This window comes from Melospiza melodia, chromosome 16 (assembly GCF_035770615.1).
Source record: "Melospiza melodia melodia isolate bMelMel2 chromosome 16, bMelMel2.pri, whole genome shotgun sequence".
NCBI classification, from domain to species: Eukaryota; Metazoa; Chordata; class Aves; order Passeriformes; family Passerellidae; genus Melospiza; species Melospiza melodia.
The window spans coordinates 20,243,944-20,266,537 of NC_086209.1; the positions used below are offsets into that span (position 1 = coordinate 20,243,944).

General features: G+C 43.7%; 1 long non-coding RNA gene across 2 annotated transcripts in view; it reads right to left on the reverse strand.

The window, feature by feature from the left end:
• Nucleotides 1-1,570: 1,570 nt before the first annotated feature.
• Nucleotides 1,571-22,594, reverse strand: part of LOC134425857 (uncharacterized) — a 186,225-nt gene continuing 165,201 nt past the window's right edge. For both annotated transcript variants that reach the window (XR_010029787.1, XR_010029786.1), the window contains exons 5-9: nucleotides 13,007-13,146; nucleotides 12,578-12,665; nucleotides 5,840-6,062; nucleotides 2,906-3,245; nucleotides 1,571-2,252 (exon numbers count right to left, since the gene is read on the reverse strand). This is a non-coding gene — a long non-coding RNA (uncharacterized LOC134425857). The remainder of the gene's footprint in view (nucleotides 2,253-2,905; nucleotides 3,246-5,839; nucleotides 6,063-12,577; nucleotides 12,666-13,006; nucleotides 13,147-22,594) is intronic.

Genomic DNA, 22,594 nt, shown 5'->3' on the forward strand with positions numbered 1-22,594 from the left:
AGGCAGCAATTCCAGCTCCCAGCCAGTCAGAGATGCAGATAAAACTTCAGCCTTAAAAACAAAAAGTTTGGTCTTACCTGGGGGCCACCTTTGCTGAAGAGCACAAATTGCAATAATATTGTCGCCTAGAGGCAGTGACAGGGTTTGATGCTCTCAGTGCCAGCTCCAAAGATGGATGAGGAGGCATTACCAGTGCAAGGCAGGGCAGCCCCAGCCTGCTCCCCTCTCAGCCCATGCAGGCTGCCTGCCCACCCCAGCTCAGAGTTCATCCTTCTGCTGTTTGCCAGTCAAACAAAGACTCCCTTTGATTTCAAATTACTTACAGTTTTCAATTAGACTGAAGTGACTGGCTAGGAACAGATTTTATAAGCAATATCACGGCATTAATACACTGATTAAATACAATAAATGCAAGAACCCATCTTAGTTTGGCTAAGAGAGAATCTGTCTGCAACAACATGTGCAAAGTACTTTATTTTTTCTCCTTTGGAACTGATGTACCCCTTCAGGAGCTGTAAGGTTCAGAAAGCCACACACCATCACAGTGCTGCTATTAGCGTTCCCCACACTGAGAACCCCAGTGATTATCACCCTTGTTAGATTGCCTCTGACCTCCAGCACGGGGCAGAGGATGGCAGTTTCTGGAGAACTCTGTGGCTGCTGTGTCACCCCAGCAGAAGATGCTGCTTCCTGCCTCAGAGAAGGCCCGGGAGCCTTTTCAAACACACTGGTGTAAAGCAGAGGAACTCCTGTGTCTTCCCTCTTGCTGTGCCCCTCTACAGCTGGCTAAGAAAAAGGCATTGCAGGATGTTCTTGGGCATTTTCCTAGCCCTGACAGGAGTATCATGATGAGCTCCACTCAGCTCTTCACCAATCTCTCTTCAAGCACACCAAAAATGAGGTACACATATAGGTGCTGCAAAATCAGCCATGCTGCACCTAGTGATGACTCCAATCCAGCTGGGCAGTGCCCAAATCCTAACCCTTAAATTCCACTTCAAAGAAACCGGGATTCACATCAAAAAGCATGCACAAAAAGTACATTAAGTGAAAAGATCTGCACGCCATTTTCCTTTGCTCAGTGCCGCAAATTACACCAGCCCCAGCAGTTTCTGGTCCAACTCTGCAACACTTAGTATTTGTACAAATAGATCTCTGTCACTTATCAGTCAAATAATTGCAGCGAATCTGTTAAAGCCCCAAAAGCCCAAGACTGCAGGAGCGCAGAGAAAGCCAAAGCCACCACCACGCTCATCTTCATCCCATGTCTGCAAGCAGACCCAGAGTGCAGAGCTGGAAACGCCTCCCTGGGTGGGCTGATTCCCTTAACTCACTGATGATATAAATATCATTATCTGCAATTCAATCAAAAAGCAATCAAGAGCTGTTTATTAGTGTATTTTTAAAAGGCATTTAGAGCATAGGTTGGGCACTTATTGAATTTAACTAATAAATAAGATTACAGGAATCAAATAACTGCTCTTGGAGAAAAAGCACTTTCTGTGGCAAGGAGCGATTTACAATCATTACCAATTTGAAAAGGAATGAAAAGATAAAAGGAAAACATCAGTGGAAAAAGGAGCAGCAATCCATTTATTTTTACTTTTTAAAGAGGATTTGCTATGAGTGTGTAAACACCACACAGGATCCCAGGATGGCAGTATTTCTCACTGCAGATGTGTGCCACAGGACTGATCTCCTCAGTCTCCAAAACTGCTTCTAATATTCTTCTTGTTTGGATTGTAACTTGACCCACACCTTCCATTCATGTTTTGTTCACATATACCTTTTATGCTGGATGACTTTACTTGTCTTCATCGCCTTGGCAAGTCAAAAGGGAAACATTTTTAAAAGCTGTGGCATTACTCAAGCTGTGAGGTGGGAAACTCAAGAGAAGCAGCATCTTAAAACATTCTGCACGGGGGCAAGGAAGACGTCAATAAGGAAATACGCTAGGCTGTTTTTAACTTGCTGGAAGTGTGAGACAGCTGTTAATTTCCTGATCACTCATGTGGAAATGGTAAAAATAATTAAGAGCAAAGACTAATCACCAAATCAAAGCAAATATTAAATAAGCAAACTTGTTTTCTAACCCCAAATCCAGCGTGCAAATGAGAAGTGGCAGTCAAAAGTTTAGCCTTTAGATAATTAAAAAGTACATAAAAAGAAAAGAAAGGTCCAGTTTATGGCTGCATCATGTTAGAATATCAGCAATGGGAGTTATGGGAACAGTTGGAGCGACGTGGTCAAGGCTGGAATAAAAAACAGAGAATGACATTAAAGTCAGAAATAAATTGTACATGAAAATAGAAAGTGTACAAGGGAAAAGCAAATTCTGCCCTTTGCTCATATCCTATCCTGAGAAAATGTCACTGCTGTGATGACAGCGAGGGGCGTGTGGTCCTGGCTGGCCCCTGAAGGCTTGTGCTCCATTTCCTGTCCTCCCTCAGAGCCTGGTTGGTTTGAGGGCCATCCAGGAGGGCATTAAAGCTACAGATTAGATGAATACACCACCCCTCCCTGGGGATGAGGTGTGCATCCCCGTGAGCAGCGGGACAGGCACAGCGCTGAGCCAGGGATGAGCACAGTGCCAGGGAGCTCCATCAGAGCCCATGCCCATGGCTGCTCCTGATTGCAAACGCTGGGCTGTGCCTCAGGGCCCGGGAGCCCCCATCCTCTCTGCCCAGGGCTGAGCCCACCCTGCCTGTGCAGGCAGCTCCAAAGGGCTCCCTCCCCTGAAGGGCACCAGCAGCTCCCCAGCACAGGGCCCCAGCCCACTCCTCTCTTCAGACCCCTTAAAAACAGATTTCTCAGGCACACAGAAGATGGGTATTTCTCCTCTATATTGTCCCAGAGACTGCAAGGGAGCATCTGACCAAAAAAGCAGAGAGAACTGGGATCTCACCTGTTTTTATAAATGGATGAGAGGAGCAAAGGACAGAGCCAGACTCTTCTCCATGGTGTCTAGTGAAAAAAGACAGGCAGTGTCCTTCAAATACAGCAATGTCCAAAATACAGCAAATATCATTTAAACATAAGAAACCTTTATGTAAGAGTGACTGATCACTGGAACAGGACACCTAAACAAGAGAACTCTCCTCATCCTTGGACACATTACAAACTCACTGAACATGATCCTGGGCAACCTGCTCCAATTTGCCCTCCTCTGAGCAGGGATGTTGGATGAGATGATCTCCAGAGACCTCTTCCAACATCAAATATTCTTCTACTTGAATGGAACTTCACTACAAGAAAATTAAGAAAAAAGAAAAGAAAAGTCCTCAAACTCTATCTTAGTGATAGAAAAACCAAAATGCAATTCACTAGACATCACTTTATTCAGGATATTTTTTTTTGGAACACATTTTACTGCATGCTTGGGAAGTTCTCTGGAAAAGCAACAAAAGCTGTCTTTTCAAGCACATGATTAGAAAGCCAGATATTAACCCAAATGCTTCCTAATGGAAACCACTGTGTTCTAAGCAGATGAGACTGGGAAAAAAAGATTCTTCCAAACCTTGTGATGAAACTTTCCAAGTTTAGGTTTGCATCCACATTTTGGCATTTGAACCTAGTTTAATTACTGATTCCAAAGGACAGTTTTCTAAATATTCATCATTTGGCCACATCCCCACCATCTCTATGCTTTCCTTCTTTCTATCTCATAGATATCATCTCATATCTATCACAAAAGCTGTGAGAAACAGCTTTTGGTTAAAAACAGATAAAAAATTCTGATGGTTAATTAAGCACATAATGAAAGTTTTATGTAAAAGCCTCTTTTTGTATCCTATAAAATGAGGGGAAATTGGGTTTTTTATTATTTACATCCACAAATTCCTATTGCATTTTTCAGTCTATCCTAGAAGACCAGAGAATTCATGGATCCTGTTTTTCTGCAAAATACAGTGGGCTCTTTTTGTTAAAGCAGTCACTAAAAGCTGCTACTCTTTTATTTCAAACAAACAAAAAAAACCCCAAAACTAAACAAAAACACCAGCAAATAACCCCAGCCCATATCTATCTTAGACATAGAAACTTCTGTCAATAAGGTAATAGTTGTATTGCAGAGAGACGTGGCTAAGGAAAATAAGTCAAATTTTTTGCTTGACTTCAACCAGGTCCAAGGACCTCTCAACAAACTGAGAGCAATATTTCATTTCTCTCAGCCTCCTCTCACTTTGAGAAGCAGAGACTTTTCACTCATATCATCAGAGTGGCACAAACACCAGGGAGAACTACATGGGAAATAACAGAGCAAAGTTTTGAGTGATGTTACTACACAGAAAATTTTTATCTGGAAAATGAATAAGGAATTCCAGCAATGGCCCAAGTCCACTTCAATGAATTCCAAAAATATTTGTATAATTTTTAACACATTTTGAAGAGCAGCTACTACAAAGAAGATGATTGTACAGATGTGTTTGCAAAGAAAGGGGGTTACTTTGAAAGATTTTGCACTCTTTTAACAAGTAAGCCAAATATTTTTAAATGGTCCCATATTCAGACAGTTCCAGTGAGCTCCATAACTTCTCCCAGGATGAGGCAGCTAAAGACCTCAGACCCAGCTTCTCATGAACTCACTGCATGAGTTTTATTCTTTTGTTAAAGTCAGGGTGCAAGAATATCCTTAAATAACTGTGACATCTGTAGGAAATACAGAAAGATATATTTCCATGCACTAAAATGAAGCATTGGTAAATGGTTTAATGAATCAATTATATTTCAAAATGTCTTTCTGTTTTGTTTTCCATTTCCTTCCCTTGTAAACGGCGTGCCAACTCCAATACTTCACTCAATAAATGATTACTAAATGAGTAATCATTTATTGAGGGCAGTTACAGGCACGTTGGTCTCTATGACAGGCCATACATAATCACCATAGAAATATATAATTACACCTGTCAACCTCATCTCATGCAACTGATTCAATAACTAACAATGTCAGCAGCGGGCTAAGCTTCGAGGTCTCACTGTGTGAAAATACTCATACATGGCTAAACATCTTGGTATTTTAATTGCCTGTCATAGTGCCAAGGTTCCTATATTGTACCTATCTCCACAGCAACAGGCTGGAATGAGTCAAGCGTATTTAATAATTGCAAAAAGGTGAATTTATAATCTTGCAGTTATTTTATAGCTCTCACAGACAGCGCAAGGTATTGTGAAGACATCTGTAGATGTAGTTGATTTGAGAGAACAAGCTTCTCTGGGTGGACTGTATGTGCACACTGTGAAATAGAACTCATCATAGAAATCTGAAAATTGTTTCTAATTACAGCCACTGGAGAGGTCAGCTCCTGCCTGGAAGTGTACACACGCCCAGTGTGACAGGACATTTAATCTCAACACACCAGGAGCGGCTGTGAAGAAACAGCTTCTCACAGGCTCCTAATCATGCCGTGTTTGTCCATCTAATATTCTGCATTACTGGCAGGCCGTGCTGTGCCCAGGGCTCACACCCAGGCCAGCCCAGCAGCAGGAGCAGCACACGGACACGACAAGGGCATCGTCCCTGCGGGCGAACCCTGGGCACAGCAGCACCCGGCTCCCCGGGGCACCAGGGCTGCCAGCACAGCCCCGAGCATGAGAGAGAGAATGAACTCTGCAGGAAACAGATGCGAGGCAACGAAATATCTGGGCAGTTCTGGAGGCTTCCACACTCTAGGACTTTAAAATCAACAAATGTAAATTCTGTTCACATTCTCTCTAGCACAGAAAAACCTTCACCTGTGTGAAATTTCTATGCAAAAAGTTAAGTTGTTTTCAAGCAATTTGTAAGCTCAAATATGAATGAACAAAAAGTAAACAACATCCCTGAGGAAATCCTTCTACTCACCAGCAAAGCCGCAGAACACAAGTGGGTGAGAATGCATAGATGTTTAATTGAAATGAAGTGACACATCTCTACAACCTTATTTACTCTGTAGACTTGTCAGGCTATATTCTTCCCCTCTGATGACTGGCCTTCAATTCTTCTGTGTTTTGGCTGAGTTCTTTCTTAAATATCACCATGAACTGGAACTCTTAAACATAAGAGAAAAGGTGCAACTCCAAAGTCACTACAGACAAAAGAAAAAGCAGTGGTAGCACTTACAAACAAATACTTTTCAGTCAAATGTTCAAGGAGAGCATAGCATGGCAGAAAGATCAACCCTGACTTATTCCTGCCTGGTTTGATGTTGCATGATCACAGGAAGGGGATGGAGGGTAGATGTTAAAGCCTATGAATACAGAACACAGGAAAATAGGAAAATAGAATGCACTTTCCCTTCTTGCTTTAATCTAATGTAAATAAAACACCTCCAAATGGAAAACAGCTAAGTGGCAAACACCATTTTTAAAAAATGGGGTTATTATGGAACTCATCTCCAAAGACAGGATTTTATAAAAAAAAGGAGAAATTAAACCCTGTAAAGACTAGTAGAATGTCCTGTTTCCAAACTTAGGTCTGAAAAGGAGAATAAGCCTGGTAGTGCCAGGCAAAGGAGCCCTTCTGTTGAAAACTGGAGCAGCAGAGCATTTATTCATAGCAACGTTCAATGCCAGACTGAAGTAGGATTTCTGAAATTAATCTTAAAACTTGGAGACATTTTTAGACCTTTTGGAAGGCGATTCTTCCTACACAAGTCAGGAGCCATACAGGCACCCTGACCTGAGCAAGTGCTGTCTCCCAAAGGAGCACACAGGTCTGCTTGGAGCGAGGAGAAGCTGGTGGGGCGCAGAGCACAGAGCACAGGTGTCCCGTGGGTCACCTGGCCGAGCCCTGGCCCTGCCCAGCCCACGCTGAGCACAGGGGAGCTGCCACCACCCCTCTGCTGAGGGCTGACAGGGGCTGTCCCCTGCCTCCCACACAGCCAGGAACTCCCCTACACACAGCACACATCTGCTGCTGAAAAACCAACATCCGAGCTGCTTCCACTGCCTTTGCTGGAAATAACACTGACCCGAGGGGAAACAGCCTCAGCAAAAGCCAGCCAGTGGTGCCTGTGCTGGCACAAGGATTTTCAGCTGGCATGAATCACCCTCACCCTGCTGGAGGACACAGCAGCTGTGCTGCTTGTCCCTGCTGAGGAGCGAGCCTAGAAACACACACAACCCAGAGGCAGGCCCACATTTCCCTCCCTGAATTTCGGGGTAGCTGCAGTTGCCATCACACACTGGCCAAGCTTTCTTGGAGCTGCTCCAGAACATCAATCTAGCATGTTTTCAAGCTTATCCTTAGAGAGCTCAGCTGGCCAGAAGACTTCCCAAATGATCTATTTTCCATATCCTTTCAAAGCAGAGGCCAGAATAAGAATCAGCTCAAAGAATTTTACAAAGTCTTTTATACTCATTGTAGTACTTGAGAAACAGCAAGGGTATCACAGTTCTAAGTGGTTCATAGTATAGATGATCCACAAAGTTACATTCTAAAAGCCTTTCATCCATACACAGCTACTGTCTTCTCTACCTATTCATCCCTACAAAACTCCAAAGCAAGGACACTTCATAAAATCCTTATCCTTTTTCATATCAGCATTTGCAAGGGAAGGTCGTCAAATTTGCAAGATCTGCTTTTCTGATCAACTTAGTTTATTTTTGCTTTTGCTAATTAGGCTCATTTTTCCCTTGCAGCCAAAGTAAAGCAGAAGGAATAGATATTGTTCCTTTATAAACAATGAAAATATAAAAACCTAAAGTTCAAAATAATGATTATTATAATTCCTTTCAAGTAGAAGGTTTTTCTAAAGATAATGACACGTTTCAAGCCCTGTAAGCTCGTAGGTGGAGAGCTGAAGGAAGCAGAGCCCAGGGCTGGCCTGGCACAGAGAGCTGCAGGGAGTGAGGGTGACACAGCCCAGGGCAGGGCCAGGCAGATCAGCTGCCTCATCTCCAGGAGCACAAAGCCAGGTTACACCAGCCAAGGACCAGCCCCAAGAGCTGCAGCTGAATTTTCAAGCCTCAGACAAGGCCTAATTCAACTCCCATTAAAGTCAATAAAAGCCTCCCATTGATTACAGCAGTGGCTGGATCAGGGCCATACTGATGTTTACTGGAAGCCAGATACAAGGTCTGATTACTTTTATACTGTTACGCATCAGATCCTTATTCACTCCATTATTTACGGGCTTGCAAACAAGCAAGAAATTCTGATCACACAGTCATACAGACTCCATTTGCATCCTTGATTGGCATGATGAGAGCTCAGAGAAGGGTTTGAATATGTATTACACAGAGCAGCAGTGCACAGAACCTGCAGGATGCAGTAAAGCAATCAGGCAGCATAAAGAAATTGAAATGGAATTCCTTGGAGAAAGGGATCATTAAGTGCTTAACAAGCATCACTCCGTTATATCTGTTTTAGTGATGTTAGCATAATTTTAATTGTTACCAACCAATCTGTTTTGATAGCTTTGGAGTTATCAAGATGCTAAATATTTTATGGTGACATTCGAACAATCAGGAAGATTAGCTGCAAAGCCCTCTACCCAGTAGCCCAATGCCTGTGAATAGACAAAAAGGGGGATCTATTTTCTGTGTGGAACAAAGACAAGACAGAAAGATCAACACAATTAAATATTAAACAGAAGTAATTACATAGGCAGCTAAGTAATAACTCAAACACCCTGTATTTTATTATGCATTTCCAACTAGCCAATTAAATTATACAGTATTGTGAATGTGCCTGGCATATCCTGCTGTCTGGTAGGTCATTTAGCCAAGTTTTACTTCTAGTATAGAGAATCTTGCTAAAATTTGTACCGAGGCAAGGAAGCGTGCAAGATAGAGGGTTCTACTTTTGTCTTCGGCTGACAAAAAGCTGTTGTTCTTTCTAAGAAATCCAAAAGTTCTCGAGTTCTATCTAATGCCAGTGGGCTGCCAGATGCAGTTTCAGAGCCATTCCAGGTGATAAGCTGAGATATGACAGGTGTGTCATTGGCAGCCTCAGGCTCACAGCTGTGAGACCATGGGGCCAGAGCAGCAGCAGCAGCCCCTCTGCACGGACACTCTGGTCCAGGACTCCTGCAGTCAGGGCATGCAGGCACAGAATGTCCCAGAGCCACACGGAACCTCAATGGGCTCGTTCACTGGCTTTGAAATGACACACCCGCTGCAAGTGTTTGCTGAACCAGGGCCACATAGGCTATTTGCAAGTGGGCTGTAATTAAATGCAAACTAGTGCTCCCAGCAGAACAGTAGCAACTAATAATGATGATGATAAAGCTAAATATTATACAGAAGAGAGGCAAAGGACAACTATTGCCAAATGAAATATGGCAACACCAGGGTTTTAATATGCTTGTAAGAAAAGCTTGCAAAATCTTTGGCAGCATCAGACTGAGCCTTCCATCTGGATAAATAAGGATCCAGGCTGAAATCTGACAAGTTTTTGATTTCTTTTGGGAAAAGCTCAGAACCTAGCAGCATATACTGCCTTTCAATCAAACGATACTGCTATCTAACAATTTCCACCTTAACAGCTCATCTCTCTGATGAAACTGTAACTGGTTGTAGTTATTCCACTCATGCCCATAAATGAGTATTGGAAAATAATCTCTCTCAGGAAAAATTGTATTCTTTACCTATGAGGAGAAAGAATAAGCTTGAGATTTGGGTTAATGTGATTAGTCAGGACATTGTCAGAATCAGGATGGCAGGGCTTAGAAGTGCCGTGTTAAATCAGGGTCACACTAAGGTACCAGAGGATCTGGCTTTGTTAAGCTCATCAAGGTCAGGCACAGGCCTTTGTAGCCAGCCCCACAAAGCCCCCAGCCCCTCCTGAGGGGCTGCCACAGGCAGTGCACAGGTAAAGAGCAGACACTCCACTCTGGGCACTCAGCACCAGCCTCGCCTCTGATTCTGAAGGCTCAGAAGCTGCCAGCTCAGTACTCGTCAGGGAAGGGGCTCCACCTGAGCTGCAGGCTCGTGTAACTTAAAACACAATCACAACAGGGCCACCATGCAAGGGCAAGGGTTCAGGAAGGGCTGCTGGTCCACACATTCCCCGAGATCCTTACGGGGAAGTCTCTTCCACTGAGCACACACAGCAGCTCCTGTCCTTCCTTCAGATGGTGGACATCAAGGGACTCTGCTGGGGCGACCAAACTTGATTTGCAGACTGGCACTGCACCTCTCCACTGGTGATGGGGCCCTGAGCAAAGAAACTATCAAATGCTATGAAGATTGTCGCTAAGATTTTCCTTTTTTTCAAGTTCAGGCAGTGATGTTTCTTTCTTTTAGTCACAGGTCAAAGTTCTGATTCCTGCTGCCAAAGGGAGGAGGGCAGTGTGACGGGTTAGACCTGGTAAATCCATCTGTGACACAACATCGTTTTCCAGCCCTCTGTGGGTATATTCAGGAAATTTACTGTAAGAGTTTTCAGGCAATTTCACAGGCACTGACACTGGGCAATAGACCAACACCAAAACACCAGTCAGTGTCTGACTTACAGAGCTTGGTTCCCTCAAGAACACGTGTTAAACATATTACTTATAAATAATTGGATTCAAAAGGGTAGCAACAGCTTCATAAGCAAACAGAGCTTTAGAATAATTAAGAAAAATATTTTTAAATTATGCTGACGTACTACAAGAGGACTCGTCTTTGAACATCTAAGGAGAAAATTAACCAGTAATTCGGCAAGTTCCTTGATCCATCTAAAATAGTTCTGTGCTGCACCCCTGGCAGCAAACTGGAAGCACCAATAGCCTTGACAATGAGTGGAACTTTCAACAATATTTTTGCGCATGTTTGAGGAAAACAGAAAATCTTTCAAAGGCTGAAATACAATAATCCAGTGGAACATCAGGGTTAAAGATAAAGGATTTGGGATGCCACACATAACAGTAGAGCCCAGAGTTCTGAGAAAAGAGGTGTTTAGGCTCAGCTCCTGCAAATCTCATCCAAAGGGGGTAGAGACAACGGCCTAAACAGAGCAGGTCTGGAGGGGAAGGCTCCACCAGCAGCATCTTCTCAGGGGCTCTCACAGCCAAGCCTGGCTGTGCTGACTCGTGTGGCACCTGCCTGACGCTTTTCCTGACGTATTCCTGGAGATGGAAGGGGAGCCCAAGGGCTGTGCAAAGACCATACTGCCACTCCAGGACAGGGAGTGCAGCATTTGCTGTCTGCATCACTAAGACAAACTCAGGACCTGAAACGGCTTCCTGGATCTGGGGGTATTTTAGAAGCTTTTTCTTGAGTCATATTTCTTATAACAATTTTGCAGCTCCTCCAAATCACAAACCCTTGAGCCAAACCTCAAGAGTGCCATTCAAAAAATGAAACCTCTTTAATCTTTTCAGAGAGATAACCAACTTAAGTGGTTAATAACTTCATTGTTTTACAGGAAACTGTTAAAAACTTGTATTCTGAGAAAGTTTCAGAGCAAAGACACTAGCTAGAAAGAATAAAACCAAAACCAAAAGAGTGAAATTACCCAGTCTTGGTGATAAAAGCCTGAAACATTTTTAAGATTAAATAAGTATTTCATGTTACTATTTTTAGCTAAAGAAAAACAGCATTGTCCCTATTAGGGGGACATTTCAATTTACTTAAAATAATTGCGCCTCAGTAGCTTACAAAGGAGTGATTACATACAATGTGACAATTGTATTACTTACTACCCTTGACATCACTTCAGTGAGGGTCACTCTAGTTAAATATTTCATTTGCTATAATGTCCATCTTCATCAAGCTATTTTTGAAGCAAACTGAAAAATCTTCAAATCTTTGTTTCTTTGTCTTTGTAAAAAGAGGGCCCTGTTCATTGTTCCCTTTAATACTTAGCAAATTGCCAGAGCAATTCACAAAACCCTTAAAAGAAAAGGGCATGCTAGAGAAATTCAAAGTAACTCACTGAAAACGTCCTTTTCTCACTTTCTTAGTCTTTTCCACTATCAAATACCCTGCCTAAGTCCAGTCTCTGTCAGAGAGGCAAAGATGCTTTATTAACAGTATCCTCATAAATATTCTGCGCTTGAATGAACAAGATGAAGGATACTTGACATTTAAATGTTTCTTACAACTTCATTTATAAAGCAATTCTCTGATATCAAAGCATGCCTCCATAGTTACACATGAAAAAAATTACAGCCTTCTTAGACTCCTCCATAAGTGTCTTACCATCAGAGACACGTCACCATTTTCTTAAACCCATAAAGAACTGAGTTCTGCTTGCCAAATCAGAACCACCCGGGTAACGCTGCTGAGAAGGACACATCACTAAGCTTTGGTGTCTGTGACTCACCTACAAACCTTCACCACAGAAGCTTTGGTGTCTCTAACTCACCTACAAACCTTCACCACAGAAGCAGCTTTCTGTCCTGGGCAGACTGTGCAGAGCTGGAAATTCTGACATTGCATGGGGTACTGGGGAGTGGAGGAAACATTTCAGTGAAGTCACACATCAGCCACCTCCTCTGCACTCTCAGTCTGATCTGCACCGCTGCCTGCAGAGGCTGAGGAGAGACAGGAGAACCCAGAGGCCTCCCCACCCTGCAGAGGTGTCTCCAGAGCAGCAGAGCAAGGACATTGCCAGGTCAAAAGCAAGAACTCCAAAGCCAGCAGCTTTCCACCAAATGGTTTGTACACGTACCAGAGGCTGATACTGATCCCCACAAAACCTGAATTCTCATTAACACTTCCATTACTTTTTCTGTAGATTGGAGGTCTTCTTAAGCACTCTAAGACAAAGAAAAAAATAAACATTTTTAAAATGCACTGCGTAAGTATTAATTGGTTATTATCATTATTCTTAATAGTACTATGTATCTTCATATGGTAAATATTACTTCCTGCTTCTCACATCAGCATGAAATAAGCCCCCTATGGAAATGTCATTCTGCAGATCTCAGCACAGGCAGGCTGACCTCAGTCCTCACGAATTAATGCACAGCTTTAAAGAAAGTCACACCAGAAGCATACATTACTTTATGGGTTTCTCTGTAAAATAACCTATCCCTCTTTGAGGCATGATTTAAAGAGAGCCTGCAGGACATAAATCACAGCTGCTAAAAATACAAACCCCTTTAGGACATCACTCCTTAATGGCATCAAAATCTTCACAGGAAAAGACACCTGCCCCAGTGGCAGGGAATAATCACCTTCTCCAAAGCACGTGTTGGATGCCTGCTGGAGTTAGCAGGTTCACGGTGCCAAGTTTTCCTTTGGAAGAGAAGACAAGTTTCAAAATGCAAACCAAAAACCCATATTTCCTCAAAAAAAAAAAAAACCAAACAACTACTTTTCAAAAGGGTGAAGTTTATTATAGAGAAAAAGATGCACAAAGGTCTCACACAACTCCCTGGGAAAGGCTGTCCCATTCCTGCACCCCAATTAGCAATGCAATCAAGCCAGGACATGGGAACTGGCTGCTAAGAGCCACCCTCACTTAGTGGCTTCACTAGCCCAAACTAATGGTAAGAAACAGCTTCAGAGAGTTAATTTTATGTAAGAGGTCTTTCTCCAAGTTCCTTTTGATGATGCACTGGATCATCAGGTCTTTGAAGTAATAAATAAATTTGATTTAATGTTAATTTTCTTTCCCTTCCTACCAAAGTAACAATGCCATCATACTTAGGCCATTTTCTTTGGTCTACAAGACTTTCCAGCCACCATGGAAAATGTTAAAATGTTGATAGTTTCATCCCAAATTGGAATAAAATGTCTACAGTTTACCTCTTTTTTTTAAATGGACACTTTACCAGGCTTTTGATGAGCTTACAATACACTGCTTCAAAGTCTTTCTTTGCTCATCCCATTCACACTCTACTTAACATTAGAATAATTTTACAGAGTATAATCCATGTACATCCACAAGGGACAGAAACATTGAGCAGAAAAAGCACAGTTTGAAAAAACCCACAGATTTTGTCAAACCAACATCATCTTACCACAAAATGCCAGACACATTTTGCTGGTAACACCAAAGCCCACAGAGTGAATGTTCTCATGTATTAGTGTAAGAACTGGACACCATGCCCTCAAAGCAGAGAGCAGATCTGGCAGCAGCTTTCTCCTCCCCTCCAAGGTGACCTGGGTCACACAGGGCTCTGCTCTGCACAGGCTGTGACAAATACTCACCTTGCAGCCCCCTGGCCTCCAACACCTCCAGGGATGGCTCAGCCTCTCAGGCCAGCATGTTCCAGTGCCTCAGCACCCTCACAGCTTCAAACCTTCCCTCCCTTTTTACTGAAAGGCTTTAAATTCCAAAATAATGATCCAATTCTTAAAGAGAAAAAAAAATTACATCATCCAGAAAAAAATAAAAGAATCTCAGTTTGACGTGAAGGCAGATTATACCTGACTAAGGCTGGCCCAGAGCAGAAGCTTGTGCCTGAGCCTGGCAGCTCTGGCAATGAAAGGGAAGTTACGTGCAATACCTATCTTAGACCATGAATGACATTCCTTTCCCTACAAATTTCCCCACCCACATGGCAAATGTCACATTAGCAGATGTTCATGGACACTGTAAAATAGGTGGCTTTTCCCGTATATTTTTGGTGCTTTTGTGTGGTGTTTTTCTGTTTCTTCCTTTTTGGAATTAAACTGCTTGACTTCAGAAGTTATTGGCACACAAAGTGCAACAGTAGAGATAACAAAGCCCACAACAACCACATGACGCAAAATAAAAAACAAACAAACAAATAAATAAATAAAAGTTTGCTGTATTTCGATTTCCAAGTTGGAAGCGAGAAGGATATTGGGAATGCTTATGAAAACATAAATAAATATAAGAACAGTCATCCAAAAATGTGTGTCTCAGAAAAAGTACCCTAAAGATACTATTAAAATATTCTGGATAATAGGTAACCGTCAGGCTTTCCCCATGAGCAGCACTAATCCTGGCATGTATCCTGCCCTCAGCCATCCCAGAGGATGCTCCTCCTGTGCCACAAGCTTCCCCTGGAAATGCAGGCCAGGCCCCAGCAGCAGTGGAATTACCCTGTCAGCTGGGCTCCTTCACTTGGGTGCAGTGTCTCGCTGACAGAGCTCTCGTGCCCTACACTCCAATCTTGTCTGATTGTCATCATCTCAGAAATCTCTGCAATATGCTCCTGGAAGGGGCATGACATAAAGCAAATGGAACCAAGCCTTGGATGGGGAACTGTCCCAGGAAGCATCCATGCTAGACATTGTACAATCCTGAAACAGACGCTTCTCAAAAATGTTATCCTAGTGGCACAATTCACCTAACTTCCATCTCTCACTTAGAAAGTCTACAGAACAAGGCAAGTGCCTTTCTGATATATCAGGGACTTTATTTGCCTTGTGGAAGCTTCCCTGCTGATGGCTGAATACTCACATGTATCCAAAAGTAGACCTCATTCCCTTTTATACAGGCTAAGGAAGGAAAAGAGGATAGATAAATATTTTCATGAGAAGTAATTTCTTCCTCTCCTGCCACCATCCCAGCTATACCAGCCCCATTTTCCCTTGGACTAGGCAATAAAGACAGTTGAAGTCTTCAACCTACCAACAGTGTCCTTACTTACTCACCATGTTTTGAACATGCAAGAAAGGAATCAAAAGGAGGAGGGAGAAAAGATGAGAGGTGGTTACTGGAACAACATGTGCTACATCTAGGAACAGAAAGCATGTGCACAGAAATTAGGGCCAGATACACACATTCAACAACCAAATATGTAAGCATGGAAAAACCATCAGGATTTCACAAGGATCTCCTGCTCTTTTACACCTTGTTATTGTTACCTAGCTGGATGGATCTCTGCAAGGAACAAGCCCAAGATGTACCAACACGGAGGCCAGGGACAAAAGGCCACTTTGGCTGCAGCAGGGCAGTCCAGCACCTGGCAGCAGCACAAGCACAGCTCAGAGTGTGAATGAGCACCTGCCCAGGCTGGGGGCTGTACACAGCCTGAATGATCTTTCCACAGCACTTCCCTTGCAAAATAAAACATGGCAACATTCTCCTTGGAAACTGCAGCACCTGACACCCCCATCCAGATAAGGGAGCACAGACAGCAGCTTATCTCACCACCCTTCACCAAGCCCTGAAACAGATACAGCACTTTTAAAGCACTTAGCACTGCCCCTCCAGATACCACTGCCACTCTAAACCCAACACTTCAGCTCAAGTTCACATCACTCCCTAAGAACTAGCCTACAGCAGAGAGCTACCAAAGTGTTCTTAGCCATTCCCTGCTCCCACGCTCCCTCCTCAAATTAAAAGGCTGTGGCAAACATGGAATACAAACAAATTCCCCGTGTTCAGTGGCACACACCACATTTCTGTCCATTATTAGATGTGACAAACACGAGAGGGGGCAGAGCAAAGGGCAGGACACTCAGCGATCTTGTCATACAGAACTTCTCAAACATGCTCAGAGCAGTGTGGGATTACTCAAGGCTTCCCATGCGGTGGGTCAGCAGCACCAGACGTGCAGCAAAACAGCTTCCTGGGAAACCCAGACAAGCAAGGGGAAAAAACAGCCCTGCACACATCCTGTCAGGCACCTGGCTCACACCAGCGTGTCTTTCAGGGACTCTGTTCACCACTTTGGTCTCTTCTACTATCACCTTGTTACACTAAAACCAGCCCACTGAGAGATTTTGTCAGGTGCAGAAAGAGGTCAGGCTAATGCCAAGAATTTGGGGACAGAAAACCTCGAGCTCTCCCACTCTTTTCCATCACAAGTTCAAGGTAAGAAAACACTGCCGGCACATCCCATCAATGTCCTGCTCCCCAGGGCACACTGCAAGATGGTTTGTGCTGGGGCATTTCAGCCTTCAGAAGACAGAAAGCAATCCCTAAAGCGCCACACTGCATGCAGCCTCTCCCTCTACCAAACTGCCTTTCCTAGAAATGCTGCCCCAGGTCTGGTAAGCACATGGAAATGAAGTCCTTGCCATTCAAGAGGAAGGCAGGCTCTCACCACCCCAGGCACACATGGTTTCTCCAGACCCAGGCAGCCACCTCACACTGTGCTGACGTGCCACTGTTTATTTCTCAAGCACCTTCAGAGAGCAGCTTTCCCTTGTGGCAGCCGTCCTGCACAGGCTCTGTTCTCATGCAGGCAGAAGGCTGCACTGCTGCTGCCTGTTTGATCTTGGGGCCGAGGTGAGGGGGCTACAGGAGGGGGATGCAGTGGGAATTCCTCCACCCTAATGCTATTGGTCTGCTTTCCAAATGCTCAGCAGCACTGCACGAGACAATCCTGTGTGGCAGAGGCTCTCTTTAAGATGATGCCCTCGCCTTGTCGTGTGACCTTTATTCCCTGTTTGCTTTCCTGGGAGGGTGAGAAGGCTGGAACTGACCCGGAGCATCCCCGTCCCCAGGGCTGCTCTGGCTCACACAGCAGCATCTCCATCCTCACAAGGGCTTCTCCTAGCACATTAAACACAGAGCAAGGGGTGATGTTTGTGTGGCCCTTGCAGCTCTTGGCTCAGCCAAAGCAATGAATGAGGGTGCAGCATGGCACGGCTCTCCTCAAGGCTGTTTCTCCTTTGCTCCTTCCTCCCACCAGTTCCATCCAGGTGGCAGAGCCAGAAACAATGACAGAGATACTGAAATGGCTTTCTGCTAGAGAAACAGCAGCAGCAGTGGCTGCTGTCAAAAGAGAATCTACTCAAATTTTTCAAAGGGATTAGGAGAAAGTAAAGATAATCCGGCCACCAGCTTTAAAAGACACAGGAGAGGCCACTCACATAACCAGCTCACCACACATGCTCCAGGAGAAGCCAACACATTACATTTCACTGACATTTCCTCCACCCACAGAAAAGGGCTGCTGAGGAGGATGCCTTGGACTCAGCCTGTCTGCACTGGTATTGTGCTTTCAGAGCAGAGGAGGAAAACATCCTGGGAGATGCTGTGAGACAGAGCTGGACCTGAGGTCTTTCAGTTGCCTTCAAGAGATGGCACCAGGGTACTCCATGAGGAAGAAGAGTCAAACAGATGCTTGGACTTAAAGTGGACAGGATGGAATCACTTCAAGAATTGTACATTGGGAGTTTTTGTATTACCACAGACATTAATTTCTACAACATTGGTCAAGATTAGACCTAGTTTACAAACTGTTTTTCCTTTCATGTCTTCAAGTCCTCAAAATGTATATTTTTTCCCATGAATTTTCAAATGCTCAATATTTTCATTGCAGATATTTCTAGAAAATTCACCACTAGCTCAGCATTTCCTATTAAATTATCACTGTGGCCATCCTTAGCAACTTTAACTTATGGAAACAGGTCAAACCACAAAAACTCACACCTACAGTTGTGCTGTATATAGATATCCAAGCAGACAGGAGCCACACCAAGCAATGTGTGGGAGGAAGCGGCCAGAGATGTTCGCAGAGTTATTGCCTCTTTTAGACACCAAGCAGGGATCTAAATAGATCCAACAAATGCAGCTGAAGGTCTGTGTGGCTTTACATGGGAATTTTGTGGTCATCAAAGCTTCAGATTAGCATTTCAAGGGGAAAGCAAAGTAATTATTATAGTTTGTTACTAATTTGCAAACAGCCCATTTCCCACCATACATATTAAGAGTATCCTGAAGACTTGTGTAGCCTCAAGAGGAATAAAACCCATATTATAGTAACAATATAGGCAAATTACATGTAAAACTGTGAGAAAATTATGTTTTCAAACACTGTACTAAAACCTATCAGGAATCAGCCTCCCACCCAGCCAAATGTCAGGAGGGAAGAAAAGACTAATTCAGCCCCATTTTATACCCACGAGACCCAAAAGGAGGCTGGATGAAAAGGCCTCCTTGTACCAGCAGCACTGCACACTCCTGCAGTTCCATCCCCAGTCTTGCAGCAGCTGGTGCTTCCAGGAAGCCTCAGAACCTGCAGCCATGTCACTCACCCAAATCTAAGCTCTGCACAAAAAAAGAACATGTACCATAAAAATAAGCTTCCAATTCTCAGCTGCAAATTAAACCTTGAAATAGGCAACACAGCTGGACCAAAAAGCCCATAAACATGACAACACACCCAAAAAAATTTTTAAAAAAAGGAAAAAACCCATCCTCATGAACTTTTTGAGGTACAAATCATGAATTTTGAAGGCTGGCAAAGATATACAAACTCCTTGTAAAGATGCACAGCTAGGTCTCAGAATTCCCAGGTCACAGATACCACCTGGACACAACCAGAAAGTGGCTGCTTTTGAGCACACACCTTTCCACAAGTCACTGCCACTTTGGTTAAGTGCTGCTGCTGGCAGTCGAGGCCCTGGCACAGGTCCCTGGTTGAGCTGCTCCCAGCAGGGATGGCACCCCAGCCCTTTCCCTGGAGAAGGAAAAGAGCCAGCCACTCACACAAGACAGGGCTTTCTCAGGGAGCAAGACTGGGAAAGCCCAACTGCAGCCAGTAATACCATCTTTCTGAGTTTTTCAAAATGCAGCCACCTCTGGGAGAGACCCACAGATTCCTCCTCGCAGCAAGTTTGATGAATAAGAGGAAGAGTTGATAAAGGTCTGTTTTACACAAAGTTTCTGCTCCCCAGCATGTCCCTAGCCTACACTCTGTGCTTTCCAACAAAATCCCTCCTGTGCTTTCCCCCTGCTGCCACTCCTGCAAGGAAGAGCTCCCAACAGCCACCTCCAAAGTGCCTTTGTTGTTTGTCTTCAAGCCAGCCTTCAAAGCTCCTGAACCACCAAGCAAACAAACAGCTTGTCAGCACTTAAACAGCATCTTTCCAGAGACACCCATGGACCAGCCTCCTTATCAGTCCTCACACACCCCTGTCTGCAACCCCTTGTCTTGGGCTCGCTTTGCAAGTGGTCTGAGGACAAAACCATTTTGTTTCGTTCCAATGCATTCCCTGACATCCTGGAGCACAACTAAGATTCTTTGGCCTCGCAAACCAAGTAACAAATCCTAAGAAAATGAACCCATTAAGAGTTAACCTGAATGTGTGTAGATCCCCTGCATGTGTTATTAATAGGAACAGAGAAACTTTCTTGATTTCTTCTATTTTCACAGACATATTTTAGTTCCCCAACTGATCTATAACATGACTTCACAGAACCACAGAATGCTTTAGGTTGGAAGGGACTTTAACGATCATCTCGTTCCAAGCCCCTGCCATGGGCAGGGACAGCTTTCACTATCCCAGGTTGTTCAGAGCTCCATCAGCCTGGCCTTGCACCCCCGCAGGGAAGGTGCAGCCAGCTTCTCTGAGCAGCCTGTCCCTCACAGGGAAGACTTTCTTCCCGAAATTCCATCTCACCCGCCCTCTGGCAGCTGGAAGCCATTTCCCCTTTCCCTGTCACCTGCCTTCTGAAAAGTCTCTCTCCAGCTCTTTCAGCACTGGAAGAGGCTCTAAGGTCTCCTGGAGCCTTCTCTTCTCCAGGCTCAACAATTCCAACTCTCTCAGGAGCTGGGAAACATTACCACAACCTTTCTAAAAGAAAAGAAAGAAAATAAATCTAGAATCACAAAAATAAACCATCTGGGCCAAATACTATACACAAGTGAACTACCCTTGATACAGCTGGTTATTTATACTGATTTGTCTGCAGGATCAGGACATAGCTTCAAGAAAATCCAAGCTTTATTTTGTCACCCTCCATGAAAAATTTTGCTTGCAGGGACTTGGTTCACGATTCTCCTAACCACTCATCAGACCTAGTCCCACCTATCAACAGTCATCTTCAGACTCTGTTACCTCCTCAGTGGAACAATTCACCCACCTGTGAAGCAGGGACAGTACCTTGGTCATGGCTGTTAGGAAGGTATGTTCATCTCCATTTGAGATATATTATTTGATGACAAAACAACCAGAGGGAAAAAAATGCCACTGACCTTCTCCCTGGTTTTTTTCTCTTTTTAAGTGGTGGCAAGAAGATCTCAAAGTTTGTAAGAGTCATTAGACGCTATCATGGTATACAGAACTAATAATGATGAGCATTTTAAAACATATTCTATCCCTTCAGCTCAGAAAAAAAAATAATTATGACCAAAAAAATTACAGCAAAGTGAAAAAATGTCATAATTGAAATAAACCCACATGGAGAGAAGCACACATTTGGAGACATCATTTATCCCCTAAAGCTATGGCTACTGTAGTATAAAGTTAAATTGCTTGCAGTTCTTCCAAAAGACAACCTGTTTCTTGGGGTATCATAACAATTTGGGATCCTGCAGTTGCTATGGCAACTACTGCTGCATCCAACAGCAAAGTATTGTGTGTAGTTAGATAAATCTACTTAAGTTATATCTGCCCCGAGTTTCCAAAGCTACAGCAAGTTATTATGCACCCTTAAAATAAAAGAATGTAAATTGAAGAAACCTGTTTCAACATTGAACAACAGTGCATAGAAAGCACTTTCTCCATAAACACTGCCTTTCAGGGCATGGTCATCATGTACCTTTGTGAGGTTCCTTATGTCAGATTCTTATGGCAAATACATGGATTTATTCAAATAAACCAAAGTGGTATTAGGATGACATCTCAATACAATAACACAATTGCATGATCTCTGTGCATCTTTTGGCATTACTCTGGTAACACAATAGGCTTTCCCTCTGACATTTGGTATGAATTTGCTGAAAAGAAAAAAAAAAAAAAAAAAGAAAAAAAAAAAAAAGGCTTTAATATAAAATAAAATGCCCTGAGATGTGCCATTTTATCATTCTAGGTCTTTCATCTCCTCCCTCTGAGAGCCACAACATTCCAGGGAAAGCAGACTTCTGTTATCATAGCTCAAGCACACAGCAAACACACAGTGCCCTCCATGTAAATAACCTCACCAGTGCCAAGGCCTCCATTTCCTTTTCCATCCCTTTGCTTTTCATAAAGGACTTCCTGCAGGAACACAGATTATTTGCAGTTCGTTTGCATACTATGGGGAGAAGCTCTAACACACTTCTTAAGTGCTTCATTTGCTCCAGTTGCTCGCTTTATCTCAGCAGGGATAACCAGCATATGAGCCAAGAGCCTTTCCCAGATGAGAGGTATCTGCCAGCAACCAGCTGACATTTTTTTCAGTTTAGAAGATTACCTGGTTTTTTGTGGTAATACCTAAGCACAGATCTACTCTGAAAAGATAGCAACAGAAAACGAAACCATTTCTCAAAGGCAAAACAATAGACCCAGAGATCACTCAGGAGTGAAGCTTGGAGACTGAAACAAGAATCACAATCTCTGCAACGCTACTGAGGTTTGAACACTTAGTTCATTAAAGCAGGGAAAGCCAACTCGTCATTTCTGATTTGGCCACAAAAATGCTTTTATGTTTTGTAGTTAAGAGAAGCTACACCATTCACCACAGGGGTTTTTAAGAGCCTAAAATCATCTGCACTAACGAAACCTGGACACGCTGGAGTGCCAGGCAGTGACACTGCAGACATGAGGAAGGAGGACTCATGGTCCCCAGTGGTGACAGCACCCTGCTGCTCCTGGTCACGGGCCCAGGGGAGAGAGCAGAGCTTCAGCTGCCACCTCCCACAGGGATGCACAGCCACGTGGCACCAATCCCAGCGCTCACGAACACACCTGTGTACAAAAGCAAGCGCTCCGTAGTTCTCAGACGTAAATCAAATGGCTTCAAAATTAGTGGAAGAGCAAGAGAGTCCTTCTGGGTTCCCTTCAAAGCACAGTATTATTTGAGTGTATTTGACTGTTGGAGTATATGCTC